A 26348-nucleotide genomic window follows, 5' to 3' on the forward strand; every position below is an offset into this window, starting at 1 on the left:
GTAAAACACATATTAAGGAATGGCAACCATGGATATGCATTTTCTAGCTGGTGGACATGGGCATCCTGAGGTAATGTAGCAGTTGCCTCATGTTTATTTACAACCACTTAATTCTGGAACAGGCAAACACAGTATGTGAGAGATGTATGTCACATACAGATGCAAAAAATGTCAAAGGTTGTCAGTGACACACACACACACACACACACACACACACACACACACACACACACACACACAGAGCACTCTTCACACTAACTAGGGAGTAGACTCATAGATCCACATATGTGGAGGTGCTGACATATAACTTACCCAAAACCCCAAAGGCCTCACAGACACTGTCCTTAGCAACTCTGCTTGCACACAAACAACACAACTCTCACCACAACCCACAAAACTACTCCACATAGTGTCTCAACTACTGAGCTCATAGGCCAAAATATCACACAATCCAATATTTTGCTCATAAGAGACAACATTGTAAGATGCACTGATATCTCCCTCATCAGGCTGAATAAGGAGAAGGTCACAGTTTGTTGCCTGTCAGGGGCCAGGATTCGCCGGATTATGCTAGCAATCTGGTCACCAAACCACAAGTACCAGTATGTCTCAGTCATAGTCCATGTGGGAGTTAATGACCTGAGATGTACATCCTTGGACTACATGAAGAGGCATGATTCTGCTCTCAGAATGTGTCACAGGCAGGTATGAGCCTTGCATTTAGTAGCATTCTGCCTTCTCCAAGGATTATGCCACAATACTAACAGAAAATGATTGACTTTAATAATTGGATTAGCTACTGGTTTCAGTCCAAGTGGGTCCAACATTTGTCATCCTGGGAGAACATGATTTGTTGGCCATGCTGCTTTGCCTGGAGGTGGTCTGCACCTGTCGCCAGTAGGCTTTGAGGTATTGGACAAATCACTGTCTGCACCTATAGTACCTTTTTAGTTATTGCCAAACAGATAACATTTCAACATAGCAAAAGCTACTTGTGATAAACTAAAGGTATTACTGCTCAATGCTAGGAGACTAAACAAGAAACTATACTCCCTGGAAGCATTCCTCATCCTGGAGCATGCTGATGTTTGTGCAGTTACTGAAACGTGGTTGCAGAAAGCACCCAGCATTGCAAGGCTATAATGCCTTCCATAGATTCAGACCACCCATTGCATGTGAAAGGATAAAAGATGGAGGTGTATCAGTTTACATAAAAGATAAGCACATCTCAAGACTGGTCAAACAATATGACATGCTTAAGCTACTCCACGTACAACTAACCATAGCTACAGGTACCCCACCATGACCCAGCAAATCCATACGTGAATGTAATAGAATTGTGTAACATTTAGCCCAACACCATATTCATGGATAATTTCAACTACTCCATTAACTGGGAAGCTTACACGACCACTAACATGCAGGCTCAAAAATATCTAGTATTTGTCAATGCAGATGCCCTCAAACAGCTAGTCTGCACTTCCATTAGTGCTACAAATGTCCTAGACCTGGTACTCGTAAACATATGGGAGCATAGCACCCCTCCAGGTGTAATGCCCTGACTGGTAATATCAGATCACAAAGAGGTCTTCTTTGAAATAAATACAAAAGTAGAACCCCCATCTAACCCCAGACCCTTTAAAAACTGTTCTAAGGCTAACTACTTCCTATTAAGTGACAACATAGTTAATATCCTTGCTCCCCAAACCCAGAAAATATGGAGACCTCTGTGGAGGTATACATGAAAGTGCTGTACAATCATATGAGTAGCTGCATAGAAACAGCAGTATCAGACCAAAATAAGCCTAGGTCAAACTGCAAGAACAAGACACCCTGATGGATCCCTGATATAAATAGGTTGTACAACAAAACAAAGAAAATCTTATCCAGAAGTAGGAGAGGACGTCCACAACAGACATAAACTCTCTCATTAGCCTAAACAACCAACTCGGGATTATTCAAGTCTTCAAAATCCAACCACTAGGCAAAAAAATAGCCTCCCACACAAACGGTAACCCTAAGGCATTTTTCAATCATGTCCGTAGTCTTAAGGGCAACACCCAACAATGTGAACAGTTAGTTGTGGACAGCACCACCTATAGCAAATCTGCTGGCTGATAATTTCAGCAGAAATTTCAGCTTCTCCCATCACCTTCAGTTACCCCACAGGAAATACCCTCTATCGTTCTTCTACCAGTTATCACAAAAGAACAGGTAATCACATCACACTCTAAAGCTACAAACATGGCCTTGATGGGTACTGACAGTATCACAGGATGCCTCTTAAATAGCTTGAAACATGACTTATCACGGCCACTAGGATCTCTGTCTAATCACAGCCACCAGACAGGCTTTGTCTCTGAGGAGTGGAGGACAGCAACAGTCATCTCTCTGCATAAAGGGGGACCATCAACAGACCCAGGAAATTACCGACCCATAAGTTTGACTAGGCTTATATGCAAGGCCGTGGAAAGAATAGTCACAGACCTGATAAATAATGACATAGGAAATCTCCAAACATTGGACCCGACCCAGTTCGGCTTCATCAAGAGCAGGTCATACTTGCTCATTCTAGTGGATGACTTTGAGAAAGACATCAAGGCCATGGATGAGGGAAAAGCAATGCATACTGCCTTCCTTGACCTGGCTAAGGAATTTGACAGAACTCCTCACTTGGGTATTGTAACAAAACTGGGCATAAATCCTTATGTCACTTGATGGATTGCCAACTGGTCGCTGTTAGAGTGGGGGGAATCCAGATACAGCAAGAGGCCAGTTACTAGTGGTGTATTACAGGGCTCAGTACTGGGACCTCTGCTGTTCAGAATATACTTTTCCTGAAGTTAAGGCTAATATAGATGGCCTTTAGCTGACAAAGTTTGCTAATGACTGAAAATTGGAGGCAGTCATTGAATCCCCCAATGATGAGATATCCTTTAGAAAAGTCTGACTCATACAAATAATTGGTGACAGAGTCATGGCCTAAAGCTCAGTAAACTAAATGGAAAAAATGCATAATTATGTTTTTCTTTCAGCTTTTCCCAGTTAGGGGTCACCACAGCGGAACTCTGGTCTGCTAATGATTGGCAGTAGATTTGTATGGTGCCGAGGTGCCAGCCCAACCTTCAATGAAGGCACGCCCATTCACGCATGTCTTTCGAATGCCACTCGACCGCAGGGAGGACATGCAGACTCCACACAGAAGGCGCTCCAGCCGAGAATCGAACAGGAGAACCTATACCTTTTGGAAAGTCGAATACCACTGCAAATGACAAAATTAATAGCACACCGCTAAGAGTGGACCCAGTAGTGAGAGATCTAGTTCTAGATCTAGATAGTAACCTATACTTTGACCACCATGTGTCCACTGTGGTAAGGATGTCCTTCTGTGTGGCACAGCTTATAAGTAAGGGCATAACGTCGAGATCCAAAAAGGTTATAGTCCCACTGTACTGTGCCATCATAAGACCAATAATTAAGTACAGTGGGACCTTTTTTGCATGTACATGATCAGACACTTGCTACAACTGGAGCTGCCTTAGAGGTTCCTTACAAAAAAAAAAAAAAAAATACAGGGCGTAAACAACATGTCCTATGCAGATCACCTAAAAGCTCTATCCCTTTACTCTGTCTCTTACTGACTATTAAGGGGTGACCTATGCCTAACCTACAAGGCATTCTCAAATCTAGCTCCAGTGGAACTGTTACACATTTGCAAAACAAATAGCATGAGGATTACCCAATCCAAGGATGTAAGCCTGGCCTGTGACGTGAACAAAACAGGCTAGAGGGACAAATGTGTCACCGAGACTACCTCTTTTCTGGAACAGGATGCCTATTTATGTGAGCCCTTCCCTGACCCTCTTCAAACGCAGTTTGGATCAATGGATGGGAATCATAAATTCACTTCTGGGGTGGTGCCTATGTCCCTTATGAACAGGGGCAGTTTGTAAAATACTCAAAGGCATAGGCACAAACTTAAGCCATCCTCTAGCCCTTAGATATCAGAAATCTGGGTAAATCAGTGTAATAATGTACAGGCTTGTAAGGACTCGAGCTGTGAGACTAGTAATATCCTATGACTCTACGGAAAACTGTTTCACTTATTGCTCTGACATTTGCAAGGCGAGTTTCTGAGCTGCAAGCTCTCATGCCAGGACAACCTTCCAAACAAAGAGCTCTCCTTCAAAGACCGATAAATTTTGAAACGTTATCATACATGTAGTGGAGTACGATTATGGGACCTGAAGTTCATATGCTGAGTAACACAATAAAAAAGCAAAACTAGATTAAACTATTATTTAGCAGTCAGCACTTCAATAACACACCCTACAGCAAGCTGCCCTCAAATTAGTTGAACAGTCAGTTTAGTGTGTCTGCAAGACTATGGGGACAATAACATACCAGGGGAACAGATTTGCTACAGATGATTTATAAAAGAAAAGCATAACAACATTAAGTTCAGGAAAGAAGAAATAAAGTGAGTAATGTAAACTTGCTCCAACCCTGGAACACACAGAAGCAATTACTGGATGTGTCATCTTTCGATAATATTATTAGGAATGATAGTAGCTGATAATCATAAATTCGACCTGTATATACAAAATTGCATAATAAAAACTTGCCAAAACTTAGGGATGCTTTACAGACCCAAAAACTTTCTCAACAACACAACTAAAACTACACTTACCACTGCTTATCTCCTTCCCACACTTCTTTATGGAGCTGCCAACTTTACTAACATCTGGGCATCACAAAAATCAAAACTTGAACAATGCTGTAACAGTTGCTAAATTTGCAGCAAACACACCTTTCAGAACCCCCCAATGTGAGAGTGTTCAATCTCGCCGTTTGTTCTTACACACGGGTTCGGAGCCGATCCTCGGCTCCGAGTCGGCCGCATAGCAAAGCTCTGCATCTTAGAGAAGCTCGAGACCAGGCTATATCCCACAGTCCTCCCTGCCATTACTCAGATCTAGTTTGCCGCTGCAAAGGGTCACATCGTTCAGAGAGCTCGGACCAGAGAAAACTGTTATTAGACAGATAAGATAGTCTTTTTTTGTCAGAAGTTCTTATAGTTCTATAGTTCCATAGTTATTGATAATTTAGTTTCTAATACTATAGTGTGTGTGTGTGTGTGTGTGTGTGTGTACTGTAGTTAGTTTTTTATAGGTTTCCCTTTGGGGCCTACCCTTCTATTATCTTTACCTATAGGTGAGTCGCGGAGTCGACGATCTCTCCTTGGTTCCGGAACCGAGAGTCGTACCGAACTTTCGGTGCCGACTCTCCCTCTCGGGGCCTCGGCGCAGATTGGCTCGGCTCCGTCCTCGAGGTCGAGACCCATGGGCCCCGTGTCTGGGATTCTTCCATGTTCTTTGGAACCGGGGGAGTCCTCGACCCGAGGTTCAGGGGTTTTTGACCTTATGAGGAAGGTTTCTTCATCGGACGCGTCTTCTTCCTCCCTTAAGGAGCCGCTCTCTGTTTCTGTTCCCACGACACATCCAAAGCATGGAGCACCATTGTCTCAGCCATCCCCAGAGGGTGCCCCCTGTTCCTCGGAGGCCTCACCGGAATCCCCCTCCGATGAGGTTCCGAGGAAAAGATTGTGCAAGAGGAGGCACTTAGATTCCCCACAGGAATCTCTAACTTCTGACACTGACTTGGATGAGTCAGAGGGGTCCCCAAAATCCCCCTCCGAGGATGTCTCATTTGCAGACATCTTGGAGATATTAAAACAGAGGGGTGATTGGCAGTCCCTAGCCCCCACTGAGGACGAGTCGGTATTGCTGAAGGCTTTTGGTGCTCAACCTTCTACCTCCTGGGTTACTCCGCCCTTCGATGAGTTAATGGATTTGATTGCTCGAAGGGCGAGGGAGACACCGGACACAGTGGAACCGGTCCCTCGAAAACCTAGCAAATTTATTACCGCTCCCCAGGACAAGACTTATCTCACCAAAGGAGTCCCGGTTGACACTATGGTGGTGGCTGCAGCCACTAAAAAGGAGATGTCTGAGTCTTCCTCTTCTGTTCATCCTCCTAATAAGGATTCTAGGACTATGGACAGATACGGGAAGTGCGTTTTTAGTTCAGCAAATTTTTCCATGCGTTCGCTAAACTATTTGACACATTTTACATGTCTACAGAGGGATCTCATCAAGGAGCTGGGAGATACCCTCCAGGGTAACACAGATGCTGCTGTTTCAGATAAGGTAACAGCACAACTTAACACCCTTACCTCCATAGTGAACTCGTCCATGAGGCTCATCTCGTATGCGGCTGAAGGGTCGAGTAGAGCCGCAGCTTCAGCGATTGCTCTACAAAGACAATCCTGGATGCGGCTGTGCTCATTTGCGGAAGCCTTCAAGTCTTCCTTTGCCAACGCCCCCTTTGATGGTACCACTCTTTTTGGGCCCAAAGTGAAAGAGACATTAACTCGGTGTGAGCAAGAAGGAAAGACTCTGTCTGCTGTCAGAGTCTGTTTTTCCGTTCCATCTAGACCATACCCCAAAGGGCAACGAGGCGGAAAAATGTGGTTCCGTAGAACTCAGGGATCTTTCCAGGCCACACAGAGTGAAACCTCCCCAGAGGCAGAGGGGGGGGGCAGGCATGGAAGACGTTGCCCCGGTGGCAGAGGGGGTCCACAGAACCAAGGCGACAGGGATCCTATCCCTGGTAAGCCTTTCCAGCACTCCTGAATGGGGGCCCGTCTGTCCTGCTCTGGAGGCAGTCAGGGGTCGCTTGGCTTTATACCCACAGGCCTGGCTAACTCTCACCTCAGACTCCTGGGTAAAAAGCATCGTAACCAGAGGATACAAAATCCCCTTTATGTCAACTCCACCCCAACAAAGAAGGTCTCCAGATGTGCCACCCCATCTGCGTGGCCCAGCAGCAATAGAAATTTCAAAGCTGCTCAAAAAAAAGAGTCATTCAGCCAGTCCCGGCGGACCAAAAAGGATCCGGAACTTACTCAAGGTTCTTTTTAGTTCCAAAAAAGACAGGGGACTGGAGACCCATTTTGGATCTCAGCAATCTCAATACCTTCGTGAAGAAGGAAAAATTCCGGATGGTCACGCTTCAATCGATCCTTCCATTTTTGCAGAAGGACGACTGGATGTGCTCGATAGATCTCAAGGACGCATACTACCACATCAAGATGGCCAGACCATCCAGAGATCACCTGCACTTCCGGCTGGGAGCCAGTCATTTTCAATTTCAAGCCCTGCCCTTTGGGCTCACCTCAGCCCCCAGGGTATTCACCAAATGCATGGTAGTGGTAGCGTCTCACTAGAGATGTCTAGGATTCCGGGTGTTTCCCTATCTGGATGACTGGTTCCTCACCGCCACCACCGAGCGTCGCCTCATACAAGTCAGAGACTATATAGTCAACCTTTGTTCCCACCTAGGGATTTCCATCAACTTTGAAAAATCTGCCTTACTGCCCTCACAGCATATTTCATTCATCGGAGCAGACCTAGAAACGCGTTTAACACTGGTAAAGCTCCCTCAAGTAAGGGCTTCATCCCTCAAGGAACAGGTTCTTCTTCTACTACAATGCAGGAAAGCCAAGGCCAAATTGGTGTTGAAGGTTTTGGGACTCATGGCAGTGTACCTGATTGCAGTTCCTATGGGGAGATTGCACATGAGGCTCCTCCAATGACTGCTGTTCACGCAGTGGTCATTTCAGCAGTTACCCTAATGCACGAGATTCTGATAACAGATTCTTGCAAGCGAGACCTCTCATGGTGGGTGTCCAGTCAGGATCTCACTATGAGTCATCCATTTGTTCTACCGAATCCGACGGCCACTACAACCACAGACGCTTCTCTGATATGGTGGGGGGGACTTTTTCAGGGAAGAACAGTCCAAGGGGAATGGTCCAACATGGAGTACAACCTGCACATAAATGTTCTGGAAATGAGGGTGGTGTTCTTGCCGTTGCAACACTTTCAAACCCTCCTACCTCTAGGAACAGTAGCAATTCAGACAGACAACATGTCTGTAGTCTGGTACATAAACAAACAAGGGGGAACCAGATCTTACCCATTATGCAGAGAGGCCATGAGAATTTGGCAATGGGCAGAGTCCACAGGTCGCTTTCTGATAGCAACGCACATTCCGTAGTCATCCAACGTCATTGCGGACAGGTTGAGCAGAGCCATCCTGTTACCTCATGAGTGGTCCCTCAAACTACAGGTGGCGGAAAGAATTTTCCACAAATGGGGCCAGCCTTGCTGCGATCTATTCGCCTCCCCGATGAATACCAAATGCAGAAACTATTTTGCCCTTCTACCCCCTCCAGGGGATGTCCCCAGGGATGCACTGATACACGATTGGCCCCCGGGTCTCCTATATGCATTTCCACCTACCCCCTTGATTCCCAAATTTCTTCAGAAAGCCATGAACCTGGAAAGGACAATTATACTCATAGCCCCATTCTGGCCTCGACAGATATGGTTCCCCTTTCTTCAAGCCCATCAAACAGAGGAACCGTGGATCCTGGACCCAGTACCAGATCTATTGACACATTCATCGGGAGTTCCTCACCCATCTCTTCTATCCCTCAAATTAGCAGCTTGGCTGCTCCACTTCCCCGCCTAGCCAGGTCTGATCTACTTTCTCCGGCAGTTCAACGCATTTTGGTTGCCTCTCATAAGGCTTCCACTACAAAACTCTACAAGAGTAAATGGAAACGCTTTGTGTACTGGGCATCTAGCCAACACTTGGACCCCCTGGTTGCTCCTTTACATAAAGTTCTAGAATTTCTATCCATCCTTTTCAACGAAGGAGCCTCTACTTCCACACTAAGAGTACAGTTGGCGGCCATATCCAACTTCCATGTTGGTGAGGACGGTTCTTCTATTATGTCCCACAGGCTTTGTAAGGCTTTTATGAAAGGTTCCTTTCATCTTTGACCGCCCGTCAGAGACCCTTTATTCCCATGGAATTTAAATTTGTTATTGTCACAACTAATGTTGCCACCCTACGAACCAGCCTCTTCTTGCCTCCTGAAGTTTTTGTCGTGGAAGACTCTTTTTCTTGTAGCGGTTACTTCAGCTCGGAGAGTGTCAGAGCTGCAAGCACTGTCAATTAAACCACCTTACTTAATTTTCCACCCAGATAGAGTTTCCTTACGAACAAACCCGTCTTTCCTTCCTAAGGTATGTTCTGTCATAAATATTAATCAGTCCATTGAACTCCCTACCTTCTTCAAAAACCATACCAGCAAGTTGGAATATATGCTGCACAAGTTAGATGTCCACAGACAGCTAAGATTTTATTTGGACAGGACTAAAGATTACAGAAAAACAGATCAACTTTTTGTTGCATTTGCAGACAATAAAAAGGGCATGGCAGTTACAAAATGTATGCTTTCTAAATGGCTTACTGATTGTATAGCCTTTGTGTATTCTAAGTCAAATCAGGCCTTGCCCACCAAACCTAAGGGCCATTCTACTAGATCCGTTTCCACTTCCTTGGCTCATGCAGCTCGCCTGCCTTTGGACACGATTTGTGCAGCAGCCACGTGGTCTAAACCACATACTTTCATCGCTCATTATAGGGTTGACAAAGCCTCCAAAGACAGGACATCTTTTGGTTCCACTGTGCTCAGGAACGTTCTTCCATGAGTCACTCAGGGTGATGGAGCTAGGGATGCTACCTGTGTGTAAGAACAAATGGCGAGATTGAACACTCTCACATAAAGAAGTTATGTTCTTACCATAACGTTCCATGTGGAGTGTTCATCTCGCCTTTGTCCTTACATTCCCCCCTTCCCTCCCTCATGTGTTTGGAAGAACGAGTAGGACTAGAGTCTGGTCCACATGTCTTTACCTCCTCCGGGTATATATTACCTCTTACCTCATAGGGTATATTTCATTACCCTTTAGTTAATTTGTCAGTGAGATGGTGTCTCTTAATTTTTGTGGCAGTATATAGCCTTAGCACCTCAGGTTTATTGTTAGTCTGGTTTGCTTGCAAACTAGATCTGAGTAATGGCAGGGAGGATTGTGGGATATAGCCTGGTCTCGAGCTTCTCTAAGATGCAGAGGTTTGCTATGCAGCCGACTCGGAGCCGAGGATCGGCTCCGAACCCATGTGTAAGAACAAAGGCGAGATGAACACTCCACATGGAACGTTATGGTAAGAACATAACCTCTTTTTATGTAGCATTAAAAGCCATCTAACTTCCATCTGCTTGCCTGATTATAAAAAAAGACAAGAAAGAAAGGATCATGATGAATGGCACAGGCTGTAGAGCTGTGTTGCAAAACAGTCCAGCAAATATGTGTAATCTCCCATTAGTGGTACTCAAGCATTTGCACCTACTTGTTCCTCTCCTCCTTCCATCATGCTTGCTTAGTGAGAAGTGTGACTCTTTTGGGACTATTTTGGCTGAGACAGCAGCCAGACTAAAAGTAATCAGTCATGATCTGACTAGCATGCTGGTCAAACAAGAGCCCTCCTGCTTGCTATATTCAGGGATGAATGACTAGGGCTCAGATAGGCTAACCAATCTTAAGCAGAGCTGCAGCTACGCGTGAGAAGAGTGTGCCTTAATTTTTATTTTTGAAGATAAAGTGATTGAAAAGGACTGGCAGAAGAATAATTAGACTGGCACTCCCCTTTTTTAAAAATTCCGTTATCAAGCTGTGAGGTTCGTTCATTTTTATAGCCAAACGTCTCTATTTGTTAGGATGAGAAAGTGAAGAATAAGATTTAGAGACTAGAGCTTCATTTGGATGTTTACACTGACTGTGGTTCTGTGTTAGGGTGTGGTGACAATGGCATATGTAGTTTGTCCATTGCTAAAGTAACTGCTAATCATGATTAATCATTTATAAATCCCTAAATTTTGAAATGGTATGCTTTTAGACTTTCTTTGTGAGGAGCAGTTAAAGTTTAAGATGGGATCGAGCCAAAACCCAACATATTGAGAAATGTTAGCATTAACAAAGGCTAATTCATTCATGACATGCAACTAGGCAGGGGAATGTTTTGACAGACCTGCAGAAAAAGATGCATTAACTTGATAGAAAAGAATACAGAAGAAAAAAATATAGAAAGTAGGGAGGATGAAGTTTTGTGATACAGCATGATGAATATAACATAATTTATATGGAGAATGATGCTGAAAGTTGAATAAAGATAAGTACTTCTGAGGACATAGCAGCAAAAATTTGAGACGAATGGAAAAAGATATGTGGTTGTACAGTTATTGCATCTACCACTGGGCACATAGCATCTGGGAGGGTAGTGAAGGAGTGTAGAAAGTTGTACATAAATCGTTGCTGTTACACTGCAGATGGATACAGAGAGGGTAGGATAATGTACTTTATTGTGACTACTGCTTGTATTAAGGACATGACAAAGTACAGAAAAATGATGATGCAGTGTACAATGACTGCTGCTGCTTCTGGGCACATGTAACTGTAGGGACAAGGTGACGTGGAATACAGTGATTGCTGCTGGCTACCAAGGATATGGTAAAGAGGAAAAAAAAGGTGGGCACTAGGATATATGTTAACTGCTGCTTCTCCCAATGACTTGGCATAATAGATGGAAGAAGGTGTTGAATCATATGGTGGCTGCCAGTAGTATCAAGGGCATAGCAAAACGGAGGGGAGGAGGATAGTGGGGTGTGCAGTGACTGTTGCTGTTTCCTAGGAAGTAACAAGATGGAAGGCAGGTAAGTAATGTGGTGTAAGTTGTGAATGCTTCTACTTGACAACTTGGCAAAGTGGAAGAGAGGAACATTCTGGGGTTTGTGGTGAGTACTGCTCTGCTCTAAATGATATGGCAATATGGAGGAAAGAAGGCTAATGAGTGTATCAAAACTGTCACAGCTACAATGGCTGATGCTTACTGAGGGCATAGCAAACCTGTTATCAAGGCAGGGAAACCTGGATGAGGAAAGAAGAGGTGCATCATTTGCTGCAAAAATGGCAATGTGAGGGGGTGAATAATGGCACCATGCACAATGACTTCTGCTACAAGAGGCATGGCAATACAGTGTGAAGGAGGGCTTGGTGGTGTATTGTCACTTCTATCTGTGCACTACTCCAGAAAACAAACATAAATAAAATAATATTACAATGCAGTGTAGAGGGGGTTGTGGAGTGTACAGTCCTGGTATATTCATTAGCCTTCTCTCTTGCATATAACCACATCCTTTATAGCAGAGCAGGGCTCACCACACATCCCAGAACCCTCATCTCCACCATTTTGCCATGTTCTGAAGTAGAAGGAGCATTCACAAGTAAACATCCACCACATCACCCACCTACCTTAGTTACTACTTCAGCAAACAAACATAAGTAAAATAAAGTAATATGACAATGCAGTGTGTAGGGGTTGAGGAGTGTGCCAGTCACTAATGCTGTTATGGCAACACAATGGAGTGGAGTATGGGAATGTTTAGACACTATAGATGCTAACATGAATAGAGCAATTCAAGACATCTGCAGACACCTATATGAAAAGTATGGCGATGGTACTGTGTCATGGACAATTTCAAGCACTCCAAATCTGTATTTATTTTTAACTTGTTTAGATTAGCTTTATTCACTTAAGCATTGTGAGTAACCCATGGTTACTGTTTGTTACCTGTCATATCTGTGTTTTAGATTATTTTGCAATGTTTTTGTATCTGCTGTCTGTTTTGTAAAATAGTTGGGCTTATGTCATAAAAGTTGAAGTTGAAGTATGCTGTTACTAAGGGCATGCTGTAAATGAGGTTGGGGTTATGATTGTGTTGCACAACTGTGCTGGTAAGCATGCTGTCCTACAACACAGCTTTGTTCCTGGATAAAGTGCCTGGTCACATTTCTAATCTGGCATCATTGTGAACATTCTGAAATTCACAATGCAATCATTTGCAGCTACTTCAAATCCCTTCACTGTCTAAGGAGAATCTATGCTTGTTGACCTGCAGTCTAATAATGATTAGTGCCCAAACCTTGAAGGTGATGGTATACTCTCCTCAGAACTGCAGGCAGTGTAGAACCCAACCTTTTTCCATGCTACTCATGATTAGGTTCATTAGCCATGCCTCTCATCTATTGTGAGGCAACAGCTGATTTCCAGCTGTTTTCCTATCAGTCACTGAAATCATTTATCCAACTCAACATGCTCATTTTCTATATCTGTGGCTCCCAGCACAAACTGTTAACATCACAGAAACCCCTGGAACCTTACCTGTCTCTATTGTGATCAGAATACCCAGGTTACCCCTAAAGATGTTAGTCATTCTCACTGTGGCAGTAGCTTGCCAAGGACACAGCACCTTGCCAGCTTGCCAAAGCTGTGACTCCCATACCTCTCATTAACTGTGGCTGCTCATAGGCTGCACCCTAAGTATATCTGCAACCAGAACAAGGTAAATCTTCAGAATTTTACTGTCAGCTTGAAGAGAACCATCTCACTGGCTCTAGAGGAATATCACTCTGCCAAAAGCTTCTTGCCTAACAAAAAAGACCACTTTTTGGTAATGCCTTCCTAAATATTTTTATTGAATATTTGTGGTATTATTTGTGATCTTCCTTTATATGTGTATATGTATATATATATATATATATATATATATATATATATATATATATATATATATATCCTGGCTTATTTTTTAATTTTGTGTAGAAAACTATGATTTTTATAAAAATATTATGTATGTGGACTGTGCTTTTCCCACAGGTTATACTTTCTAAGAAAATTAGAATGTTTTCTCTCTTCTAAGGTAGTAAATGTTCTGTGGTATTTCTGACTAAAGGTCTGATGACAACATTTTTAGTGTGCTTCTTGTGCTTACTAGTTTAAGAAGGAAAGTATGCTTCTCCCAGTCTTACTGAACTTAATCTGGTTTCTTCTCTGGCTACAGCATGGGTAATATTCTCAGTCCTGCTTCTTCCACTCTTGTACTTAAAAAGAAAAGACAAAACAAGTAAAATTATTGCCTCAGCTTACAGTTGGTGACTGTGGCATAGCCAAAGATGGTTCCAAGGATCACTGACCAGTTACCTTGACTCCCTCTGGTGTAGCTGTAATGGTCACTATTCACTAGGGGTAAGATACATCCTCAGGAACTGTTCCAGTACCTGTTATAGGTATGTGAGAAACAAACACTTTAGCTACAGGAATTGCCTGGGAAGAGAGAACGCTTGCCAGGGACAATAGACTGCCCCCTAACCATTCTCCCAGTAGGGATATTCTTAGAAAAAAGAAACAGAAATTAAATCACAGAGCAGATGACCAGGTTATTTCTGTATATGTCAGATGCTTTATCTTTGGCAAAGAGTGTTTTGCAGTTAATCAGTTCTGGTGGCTGTTTGCCTTTTCAAAGTTCTAGTGCGGGTATTGCCAGAGAACAATGTGTGTGTACAGAGGATGCGCATTCTGGCAATGACAGGGGTGTTTCTCAGGAATCCATCGCCCAGAACTCTTGGCACTTCAGATAGTGAACCTGAAGTTAATCCTAGACATTTTGTTCCTTTGCTGAGACTGTTGCTACACTCAGGGATGTTTTTGTTTGGAAGCAAATAAAGGCTCCCCAGAAATATGAAGACTTCATGGTCTATTAGAGGATGAGGTTCCTAATTCATTACATATTCTTCCTACTTTTCCAGCTCTTAAATACACTTTTAAAGCTGCTTGCAAGGCTACTGACTCACTGGCTGTTGTTCCAAAGAAAGTTGATAAGCCATATACGGTCTCTCCAGATTATAAATGTCTTTATTCTCAACTGTCAGCTGACCCTGATACAATAACTCCAGCAGCAACAACTAACAATAAATATTTGGCTTCCTGTAACCCAGTACCCTCTAATAAGGTGGGTCAGTGGTTAGACAAAGAAGGTAAGAGACTGCTTCTACTGTGGTAGCCTTTAGGGTCTTAAATTATCAGGACTACATGTAGAAGTTTGTGTTAAAATGTGCTTATAGTTTGGAAAAATTCAGTCATTCATTGTCTACAAAAGGCAGGTCATATTTGAATCAGATTTTTTCCAACGTGACTCAAGCTTCCTAACATGCTATGAGAAATGTGTACGATTGTGCTGTGTCTAGAGCTTCTTCTTCTGCGATGTTGAGAAGATTTGCTTGATTGCGTAATCAGAATTCTTATGATATTTTGAAGTCTGAAATTCTTAATTCTCCACTTAGCCTGGATCTGGTGTTTCGGCTTGAGACTACAGACAGATCCTGAAACAGTGTGATAACAGAGGTAAATTGATTCATGGGGTCTCCAAGATTTTTCAGGTATCCAGGTTCTACCCTAAAAGATTCACTTGGCAGTGGATGGACTCTCAGCCTCATTTTAGGGGAATTTCCTCACATCCACCAAATCAGACAGACCTGTTTCCCCTAGTGCTACGTGTGTTAGAAGCAGGGTTTGTAAAACCAGTGCCTTACAAATCACATGGGCAAAGATTTTTATTCCAGGATGTCTTTGGTACTAAAGAAGGAGCACATATGGTGACCTGTGTTAGATCTGTCTTTTCTCACCCTTTATGTGAAAATTTTGAAATTCAAGATGTTGACCCTTCAATCTGTGCTTGCATTGCTTCCAGACCATTGTCTTATGGTAACACTGAATCTCAAAGATGTTTACCATCACATACCTGTTGCTCACAGTTTCACTAAATGTCTAAGGTTTGCTGTATCTAGATAATATTTTCAGTACTCTCTACATTACCCTTTGTGGTCTATACTGCACCTGAAGTGTTCCCAAAGTGTCTAGTCCCAGTTGTGGCTCATGGCAGATTGCAGGAAATCCACATTTTCCTTATTTAGATTACTTGCTTATGTTTGGAGTCCTTAACAAAGATGTTCAACCTGCTGTCACATGTAGGATTTCACTTGAACCTACAAAAGTCTTGTATTGCACCCCATCACAAAATTATCTTTTAGGGGTATCTGCTAGATATACTCAAGCAAAAGGACTTCCAAAGAAAAGGTAAGAACTTTTTTCTGAGTATTTTCTCAACTGCTTCAGGCTTCTGCAAGAGAATTTTTCTGGATTCTAGGCCTCCTGGCATCCATGATCCTCATGATAAGCCTTACCAGATTGCACACAAGAGAAATCCAATGGTACTTAAAAGAAATCTTGGACGTCACACCTACACCCCTTGGACTTTCAGATTCCTGTGTTGAGAGAATTGCTGCGGTGGAGGGATCAAATGGCTTTCAATCCAGAACTCACTTTATCATTCAGTCTATCCAGATAGACATTTCAAATTATGCCTGGGGTGTAGTTTACATGGTAGAAAACTACAAGGTCTTTGGGACTCTTTGGACAGACTAAAGTGAATAAACATAAAGGAAATGTTGGCAGTGATTCATGTTTTGAATCCTCTACACCATATGTGCTCTCCAGACCCTTTACTGGTGATTACAGACAACACCAGAGTGATGGGGAATCTCAACAAATGGGATTACAAGGTCATACCCTCATTGCAGGGTGGCAGTGATGGCTTGGGAGTTGGCATGTCAGATTCTCTCACTCTTCAGGGCTCCTATATTCCATCAGAACAAAACATTGTGGCAGACAGACTTAGCAGATCCTGGACAGACCCTCACGATTGGAAACTCAATGCAGGCATATTTTAGGCTTGCTCCAAATATGGGAGACATCTCAAATAGATCTGTTAGCCTCATTACAAAACAAATAACTAGAATGCAATTATTTGAGACATCCTTGCAGCTAAGTATGGAGAACAGATGCTCTGTCATTCCCTTGGTTGACAATATTCGTGAATGTTTTGCCACCTTTTCCATTGATTTCCATGGTATTTCTGAAGATTCATGAAGAATTAACAAAAATCATTGTAGTGCAGATTATTTACATTTAGATAGGTACATTATGTAAAGTTAAAACATTTAACTTTACATACATGGCTGGACATTGAGTAATAATTTGACTACTGCTCTCCCAGTGTGAAAACAAAACTCAACAGTGAAGGCCAGTATACTTTTGTTTGTGGGTACATTTCTGTAACTGGCTAGTAAGTGTACTGCCTAGATGCCAGGAAAAAAAAAAGAAATGCAGAACACCTGGAAAAAATCAGCTACAAAAAGTGAGGAAGCAATAGTGAATCAGGAAAGTTTTGCAGCTGTTCAGCAAAAAGCAGTGCAACCTCCAGACATGACTACCAGTAACCTACAAGAAGATATAAGATAACTGTACACAGACATGGCTAAAATAAACAAATAATTGTTGGAGTATATCAACACAAAAACAATTGGTTGGAAAAAATGGAAGAAGCTTTAAATAGATATTCAGTTGAGCTGGTAAAGCTGCAAAAATTAGAGTCAGAAATGAAGTAAAGGCTGGCTGAATATGAGACTGCTCAGAAAGAGATGTTTAAAAAAATAATAAAATTAGAGGAGGGAGCACATAGGGAAAACTTGATATTTTCAGCTGTACCAGAGAAGCTGGAAGGAACAGACTGCATTAATTTTATGAAAGCACAAATATGCAACTGGACTGGTATTCCACAGCAGGAGTTGTTAGTTGAAAGGGCAGATAATGTGTATGCTCCAATCCTGGCTAGGAGAAATCAATCTATGTAGATTTTTAATAATAAACATGCAATCCTACCAGCAAAAGGAGTTGATTCTGATGAAACTGTGGCAGAAGGACAAAATACTAAAAGTGGGAGACAGCAAAGTGTTTGTGGAGAATGATTGCTCATTTTACACCAGGCAGAAGAGGAGTAAATTCAGTCCACTATTCAGGGAATGTCAAGACACAGATGTAAGATTCAAACTGCTGTACCCAGCAGTATTCAAGGTGTTCTTCCCTACAAAATAATTTTTTGATAAAGTACATGTTACGGAGGAAATACAAAAGTTTGTCTAACAAAAAGTGAGCTGCGAAACAGAAGGACATTTTGCTTCTTCTGGTAATAAAGAACACAGAGAGACTGTACCTGTGAGCCTTTTTCCACTGTCATAACAGAAACTATTGGAAAGAAGGAAGGAAGTGTGAGAGTTGACTAGAAGAATTGAGATTACATTGGAAATGAAGCAGAGACAGGATTTGGGTGATGGAGATGAACAGTAATAAAACAGTAACTTAATGTAGGATTACAATGTAATAATTATATTTATGTAATATGACAGAACAAGAAAATCTGGAAATATTGGACTTTTTCAGAATCTGTTGGACTTGTGGGGGATTCTAAAGTGTGTGCCCTACTTCATGTCACTAATTTTCAGAAAAATGCTTTGGGGAGGGGAAGAGAGTAGAAAGTTAACTGTAAGTAAAGAAAACATTTCATAGGTTCATAGATTAGTACTAGGCTAATTGTCCTTGTGGACCATTTTAAGCCTAGCTGGTTATCCCATGTGAGAATCAAACCCTTCACCTTTTGTTTGTAAGGTAAACACCTTAACCATTATGCCAACCTCCCACCCCTTTTTTATTCTTAATAGTACTACTTTTATGGTGGATGGTTTTCTTTGCTATGTTATAAAATAAATGTTTTCACTTAAGTGTAATGGGGATAGTAAATAGGTACTGCTGTTCTTTTTTCTCCCTTCTCTTTCTCTCTTCTTGTTCATTTTTAAGAAATGTAGGCATTGCAATGTAAAAAAAAAAAGACCGATTAAAAGAGCATGCCAAAAGAAAAAAAAATAATGTGACTTTTTTCACTACTGTATGGGGGAATGACTGGATTAAGGACCTTAGTTTGATTTAGTAACACTTTTTTTAAGAGAAAGCAAGTAAATGAAAAATAATATTGAATATTATTAGGCTTTTTTCTAGCAAATGAATGCATGCTTAGTAGCAATTCTGTATCTGACCCTCACGTCTCCATGGAGACAATATTATAAAGAGAAATTGGTTACAGTCTAGTAGAGAGTGATTGGCTGGGGAAAAAGTAGAGAGATACTGGCTAGGAGATAATGTTCTGTGAAAGCATTTAGGGATTTTCACGGTTGGGAGAGCTATAAACATAAGTCAAAACCAGTTAGCACTTAGTAGAAGCACAGGTTGCACCTAGCAGCACAGGCTGCACCATGCACCTTGGCATGGATAACCTTTCTTTTAGGTCAACTCAAGTTTACCAGTGTGGCTATCAGTTTGGGATATTTGTTCCTATTAGGAGGGTTATTTGTGGATGTACAGTTTTAGGGAGTATTTTTTTCGTAGAGGTTTTTCAGTAAAACGAAAAGTTTTGTAAGCTGTGACATAGGCTGAAATGGATATGACAAGAAATCAGTGTATAAAAGTTTAACCTGCTAAAACGTGTATGCAAGTAACACAAAAGCTGGAAGTAGACATTTAACAAAAAAGGTGTTATACTTAGGTGATAACTTTTTAATACAATGATGCTTTCTGTAATATCTTTAAATGTCATTTGGAGAACCAAGTTGTTTTTAAATGTCAATGGTCTCACACATACATGCAAAAGAGAATAGTGAACTATATTACAAAATGTAGATTGCAAATACCTATGTTACAGGAGACACACTTGGATAGAACTGAACTGTGAATTTGATAAAGAAAGTTTTGAGTATGATTATTCAGTTGAATGTGTGGGACAAAGGAAAAGAGGAATACTTATTAATTGCAAGAACAACTCCACTAGTGGTAGAAGAGGATGAAAAATTATAAGAATGGCAGATTTGTAGTGCTCAGGGGCTACTAGCAAGGGAGGAGGATTACACTGGCATGTATGTATATTCCACCTAAAGCTGCTATAATGGAGCTTAAGAAAATGCTGGGAGAAATAATCAGTTTTCACCAAGAAATATTACTTATAGGTGGGGACTGGAGTTTGATTTGCAGCAACGAAGATGTGTCTGGGGAGCCCAGAAGGGAAAGAATAACAAAAGAGAGTAGATTTTTGAAGAAATTTATGAAAATATTTGGCATGGAAGATGTGAATTCAGTAATAGAAGTTCGGAGGGAATTTACATTTTATTCCCCAAGATATAAAAACTGGGTTATGCTAGACAGAATTTATATTTCACAGGAACATTTGTATTTAATTAAAGGTCTTGATATGCACCCAATAACTATTTCAGAATATGCAGCAATAATAACTAAATAAAAACACAGGGTAATGAAATAAAAATGAGGCATTGGCCCGTTACTACCTATCTGTTGAAAAGAGAGGAGTTTAAGGGATGGATAGTGGAGATTATTCAGGAGCTATTCGAGCAGATAGAAATTACTTCTGAAAATATAGCTAGAAGTGGGATAAAATTAAGGTGGAGTTTAAAGATAGGATGGAAATAAAAGAAAGGGATCTATGGTTAAGAAGTAACAAGAATTATTGTGAGGGACTGACAAATGTTAAAGTATTACAGAATTTGGGAAATCTAACATAATAAGAAGAGTATCAACTGCAGAATGCTAGACAGAAAATAAGGCATTACCTTGGTAATATGCATAAGTTTAGAAGGGTTGCTATTAAGCAACTGTTTTTTGATAACACTAGAGCTCAAAAGCTTTTAGTACAATGATTCAGGTGACAGAAAGTAGAAAGAGCTGTCATCAAGCTCAGCAAGCCTAAAACAAGGAAGGTAACAAGATCCTCAAGAGGTATTAGAAATATTTTGGAAATTCTGTGAAAGTCTGTATAAAGCAGGGAAATATGGAAATCAAGAAATGATAAAAAATAGAAATGTTTATGGAACAATTAAATATGCCAAGGTTACAGGCAGATGAGCCTCAATTACTAATGATTAGGATAGGAGGAGATGAGATAAAGATTTTGATGTATAACCAATCTACAGGAAAGTCACCAGAAATAGATAGTATTCCTACATAAGTTTAAAAGCTAGGATGAAAACAATTGATATAAATATGGAAGGTTTTGTTTAACAGTATTTTAAGAGGAGGAGAAGTACCAATGTCCTGGAAGAATGGCAGTGGTAGCTGTAATACTCAAAGAGGGTAAATATTCATCAGATCCAGCTTCATACAGGCCCATTTCAATACTAAACCATGATTATAAAATATTCATGTCTATAATGGCTAAAAGAATGGCAAAAGTAATGCCAAAATTGATAGATATGGATCAATGTGGTTTTGTGAAGGGGAAAACGTTTAACAACATTAACAGAAAATTAATATTCCAGAGGGAAGCAGAATGTAAGATAATAACATTGTTGCTGATGTGTCTTGATGCAGACTAAGCATTTGACAGAGTAAGCTGGGACTTTATGAGCAGGGCAATGGAAGTATTTGCATTTCCTGAAAAAATTATAAGGTTGATTAGGAGGAGATATGAGAGACCAGAGATTAAAATTAAAGTGGTTGGGGTCCTCTTTGATAACTCCTGCTTGAGCAGAGGAACCAGGCAGGCCTGTTCTTTCCCCTTTATTATTTTTATTATATTTAGAACCATTGGCAAAGAAAATAAGGAACTCAGAAATTTAAGGATATAATTGGTATGGTAGTCAAGAAAAGCTAGATTTATTTGCAGATGCTATTATTTGATACCTGACAAAACCTGAAAGAGATGTTACAGCATTGTGGAACATTCTGAGACAGTTTCAGATCTTTTTGTGATACAGAATTAAACTAAAAGAAAGGCAATATCAGTAAATTATGCACACCCACACAAATTGGTTCGGGAATATCCATATTTATTGAGACATGATAAAATGAAGTATTTTGGAGTATGGATTAAAATTATTCTAATGTGACAGATAAGGATATGTGGGACGAAACTTAAAAGATAATACAAAAAGTGAGAAAATGGAAGCTTTGTTATATGGATTTGGATCATAAGATACAAGCAGTTAAAATGTTTTAGTCCCTTTAGTCTTATACACAAGTCAGGTATATTTTTATCAACCAGAGGAGAAGTTGTGGATAGCAATTAATAAAGAGCTGAAGGACTTTATCTGGGAGGGGAAGATGGCAAGAGTCAAGTGTGATAAGCTGATTCTTCCAACAGAACAGGGCAGATTGGGTTTACCCAAATTGAAGTGGTATTTCAGATCTACACAGTTAAGACTCCTATACATAGCACAAGGAGAAAACTATATTTCAGATTGGAAACGGATGATGATGAAACAAAGGGGAAGCTCAAGAAAGAAGGAGAGACTGGGATTTTGAATGCAGGCCTTTAAGGAGAATAACAGCAATCATACAGAATGTTATATCCATAAAGTAGCAGAAAGTATTCAAAGAACTAAGCCAACGCGGGATTGGAGAAAAGAGATTCTGCCAATAGGGATGACTGTAATTAGGTATATAAACAATAGGGGGCTGGAATTTATTGGAGAAAACTGACAAAGGAACTAAGGTTTTGGGAGCAAATAACTAGAGAGGGAAAGATGACAGAATGGGAAGACACCAAGAATTTATTTGGACTGCAAGTTAGAGATTGCCTTCCCTAATATGATAGAGTATTGGCAAAGAGAAAGAAATGGGGGGGGGGGGTCCTAATCAAAAGACCAGCACTTGTAGAGTTTTTAGAAGACTCTAGAACAGAAGCTGAGAATAAAAAATGAATAATTAGTAGAACATATAAAATATTGTATAAGAATCAATCAGAGGAGGTTAGAAAGGATTGGAAAGAGAGACTGGATAAGCGATTCACAAAGAAACAATGGGAGGATATATGTATGCCTCCCAAATATGCAACAAAATCTAGAAGATTTAGGATTTTTGCCTGGAAATATTTGCATAGGTATTTTTATACCCCAAGTAGACTCAAGAGAATTTTTCCTTGGGCAGACAGCAAATGTTGGAGTTGTGATGGGAAAGAAAAAAGTAATTGGAAACATATTTTCTGGGAATGTGGTGAATTGGCAGGCTTTAAGGATCCCCTGCAGGATGCACTGTCAGAGATGCTGAGTGAGCAGACTGGTCTGTTGAGGGAGATGATTTTTCTGAGTTATGATGCAGAATTGGAATTGGTTAGGCATGGTAAGGCCTTGCTGTGTCTAATAATGGTGGCTGCCAAAAAAGTAATCACTGGAAAATGGAATTAGAATCTAAACCAACTATACTAGCAGTAGGGAATATTGTAACATTGATAAAACAACTGGAACTGAGATCTTTAGAAAAGGGTAGGAGCAAACTACATAGGAAAAAATTGGAATTGTGGGAATAATACATAGAAGGAAGGAATGAGTTTTAAAAGGTGGCAGGATTTAAACGAGCTGTGTGATATTTGACTGAAACGATAGAGCAGATTGTAAGTGATATATAATGTTTGGAACTGGGGGTGTGTCAGTACTGTTTGTGATGGAAAATGCTTACAACTAGGGTTGTGTCAGTGTGCTTTGTTTTGATTTGCATAATGTATGATTGCCTATGTACTAAATGATAGTTTAATAAAGATGTTTCTTGTTTAAAAAAAAAGGTAGGAATTGAATAGCTTATGTAATATTGCTTAGGTTATATGATATATAGCAATATGTATGAAGTAAAATGTTTGTTATCTTAATTATAGTGTTATTACTTTTATATGAATGTAAATTTGCCTGTGTCACAAGTGATAATTCAGTAAAGGTGTCTGGAAAAAAAAGCCTCAGAAAGCAGACTTTGACTTAAAATAGCCTCCAAAGCTAAGGATAACCAAAAGGCAGTTTTCAGTTATGTCTGCAGTCTTAAGGGCAACACCCAAGAATGTGCGAAATTAGTTGTGGGTAGCATTACATCTACTAAGCCAGAAGATGAAGCAAGTCTGCTGGTGACAAATTCAGCTCAGATTTCACTTCCCTATTAACCCCAGTTCTCCCCCAAGAAATGCCCCTCACCACTCCACCGCCAGTGATCACCAAAGAACAGGTTGCCACTGTGTTCTCTAAAGCTAAAAACACAGCTTCAGTGGGACCTAATGCTATACTAGGTTGCCTCTTAAGCAGCTTAAATCTGGTCTTATCAGGCACATTAAGATCTCTATTTAACCACACCCTCTGGGCTGGATTTATCCCGATAGAGTGGAAAAAAGCAACATCATCCCTGTGCGTGAAGGGGGTACCATCTACTGACCTAGTAAGTTACAGACCCATGAGTTTGACTAGTTGTATATTTAAGGCCATGGAAAGAATAATCATGGACCTGATAAAAAATGTCATACGAAACCACCTAACACTGGATTCGACCCAGTTCGGCTTTGCCAACAACAGGTCATGCCTACTGAATCTGGTTGATTTCTTTAATAAAGTCACTAAGGACATGGATGAGGCTAAAACAGTACATACCACCTACCTCGACCTGGCCAAGATATTTGACTTAATTCCACACTCAGGCATTCTAAATAAATTCACTGAACTGGGCATAAATCCCATGTCACCAGATGAATAGCTAATTGGCTCACAGACAGTGCACATGGTTAAAGTAGGTGAATTCATATCCAGCAAGAGGCCAATTATTAGTGGTGTGTCACAGGGCTCAGTGCTAGGACCACTCCTGTTAAGAATATACCTCTGTGTAGTCAAGGCTAATATGGAAGACCTCTGGATGACAAAGTTTGCTGACGACTGCAAACTGTGGGCAATCATTGAATCCCTCAGTGAAGTAAATATTCTTCAGGAAGGTCTAGATCAAACAAATGATTGGTGCCAGATCCATGGCCTAAAACTAAATGCAAAAAAATGCATTATCATCCCCTTTGGAAAGTGAAATATCCCTGCAAATTACAACATCAATAGCGCACCCCTAACTGTAGACTAATAGGTGAGAGATCTAGGTACACAGATAGTAGCCTGAACTTTGATCACTATCTGTCCACAGTGGTGACGAAGCCCTTTTTTTGTGGTACAACTTATAAGTAAAGATATGGCATCTATATCCAAGGAAATTATAGTCCCACTGTACTCAGCCCTCATTAGACCAATAATCAAGTACAATACACCATTTGGCATGTACTTGACTTACAGCAGCTGGAGTGTCCTCATAGTTTCCACACAAAGAAAATACAGGGTGTAAACAATGTGTCTTTTGCAAATAGACTAAAAACCCTTTCCCTTTACTCTGTCTCCTACCGACTATTTAAGAGTGACCTGTGCCTGACCTAGAAGGCACTCACAAATCCAGTCCTAGAGGTGCTGATACACATCCGCAAGTCAAACAGTAAAAGAGTCACCCGAGCTAGGGATCTAAACTTAGTCAGCAACAAAACAAAGCACGCTGGAGAGACAGATATGTATCTCAGAGATTGCCCCTTCTTTGGAACAAGCTTCCTATTCACATTAAGCAGAGACCTTCCCTGGCTCTCTTCAAACACAGCTTGGATTAGTGGATGGAGAATCACAAATTCACACTTAGGGTAGCATTAATGTCCTTTATAGATAGGGACAGTCTATAAGATACTCAAGGCATAGGCACAAACCCATGCAATCCTCTTGTCCCAGGAGCCATATATTGGGTAAAATTGAGCTATATTGGCCAGGCTTGTAAGGGCTGTTACTCTTTTAGCCTCATAATCTCCTATGAACCTATGGTTTTCCATAGGGATAGGGTTGCATTACACATTATGCCTGAAGTATCTGAGTTTACCATGAATAAAGCCATCAATCTCACAGTTTTCCTCCCAGAGTCAAAAAACATGGGAAAACATATTCTACATAGGATGTGCACAGGCAGCTCAAACCCTACCTTTACACAACCAAGTCCTTTAAGAAGGCTAAACAGCTGTTTGTGTCCTATGCTGGGACTAAGAAAGGCCAACCTGTTTATAAACAGACTATATCCCGATGGTTGCCCTCTGCTATTATTTTTTTTTTTTTTGCTATTCCCACCATGGTATAACTATTCCAGGCATGCCAAAAAGGGATGGACTCCAGAAATATTTTAGATGTGGCAATTTAATCCTTTGTTCAAATCTTCAAAAAGCAGTACAAGGTCCAGAAGAGTCTTTGCTAGGACTATTCGCCAGGGGCTCCTGGACCCTTATGCTTCCTCCTCCCAGATGGTACAAACTTTGGAAATCTGTCCAAACACTTGACCCAGCTCAGTTCATCTTTGTTAAGGGCAGATCATGCCTACTAAACCTGGTTGACTTCTTTGAGACAGTCACCAAGGCCATAGACGAGGGAAAGGTTGTTCACACAGCCTACCTTGACCTCACCAAGGCTTTCGACACCATTCCCCACCATTCCCCACTTGGGTATTACAGAAAAACTCACCAGCCTGAACATAAACCCCTACGTCACGAGATGGGTTGCCAACTGTCTTACAGACAGAACTCACATGGTAAGAATAGTGGGCTCCAGGTCCGACTCTAAACCAGTCACAAGTGGTGTCCCACAAGGCTATGTCCTGGAACCCCTACTGTTCGGCATATACTTCTCAGAAGTACAGGCAAACACAGGAGGACTATAGCTAACCAAGTTCACTGATGACTGCAAACTGGGAACCATAATTGACTCTCCGGCTGACAT

This window comes from Protopterus annectens, chromosome 1.part1, assembly GCF_019279795.1.
Source record: "Protopterus annectens isolate FY-2018-M chromosome 1.part1, PAN1.0, whole genome shotgun sequence".
NCBI lineage: Eukaryota > Metazoa > Chordata > Ceratodontiformes > Protopteridae > Protopterus > Protopterus annectens.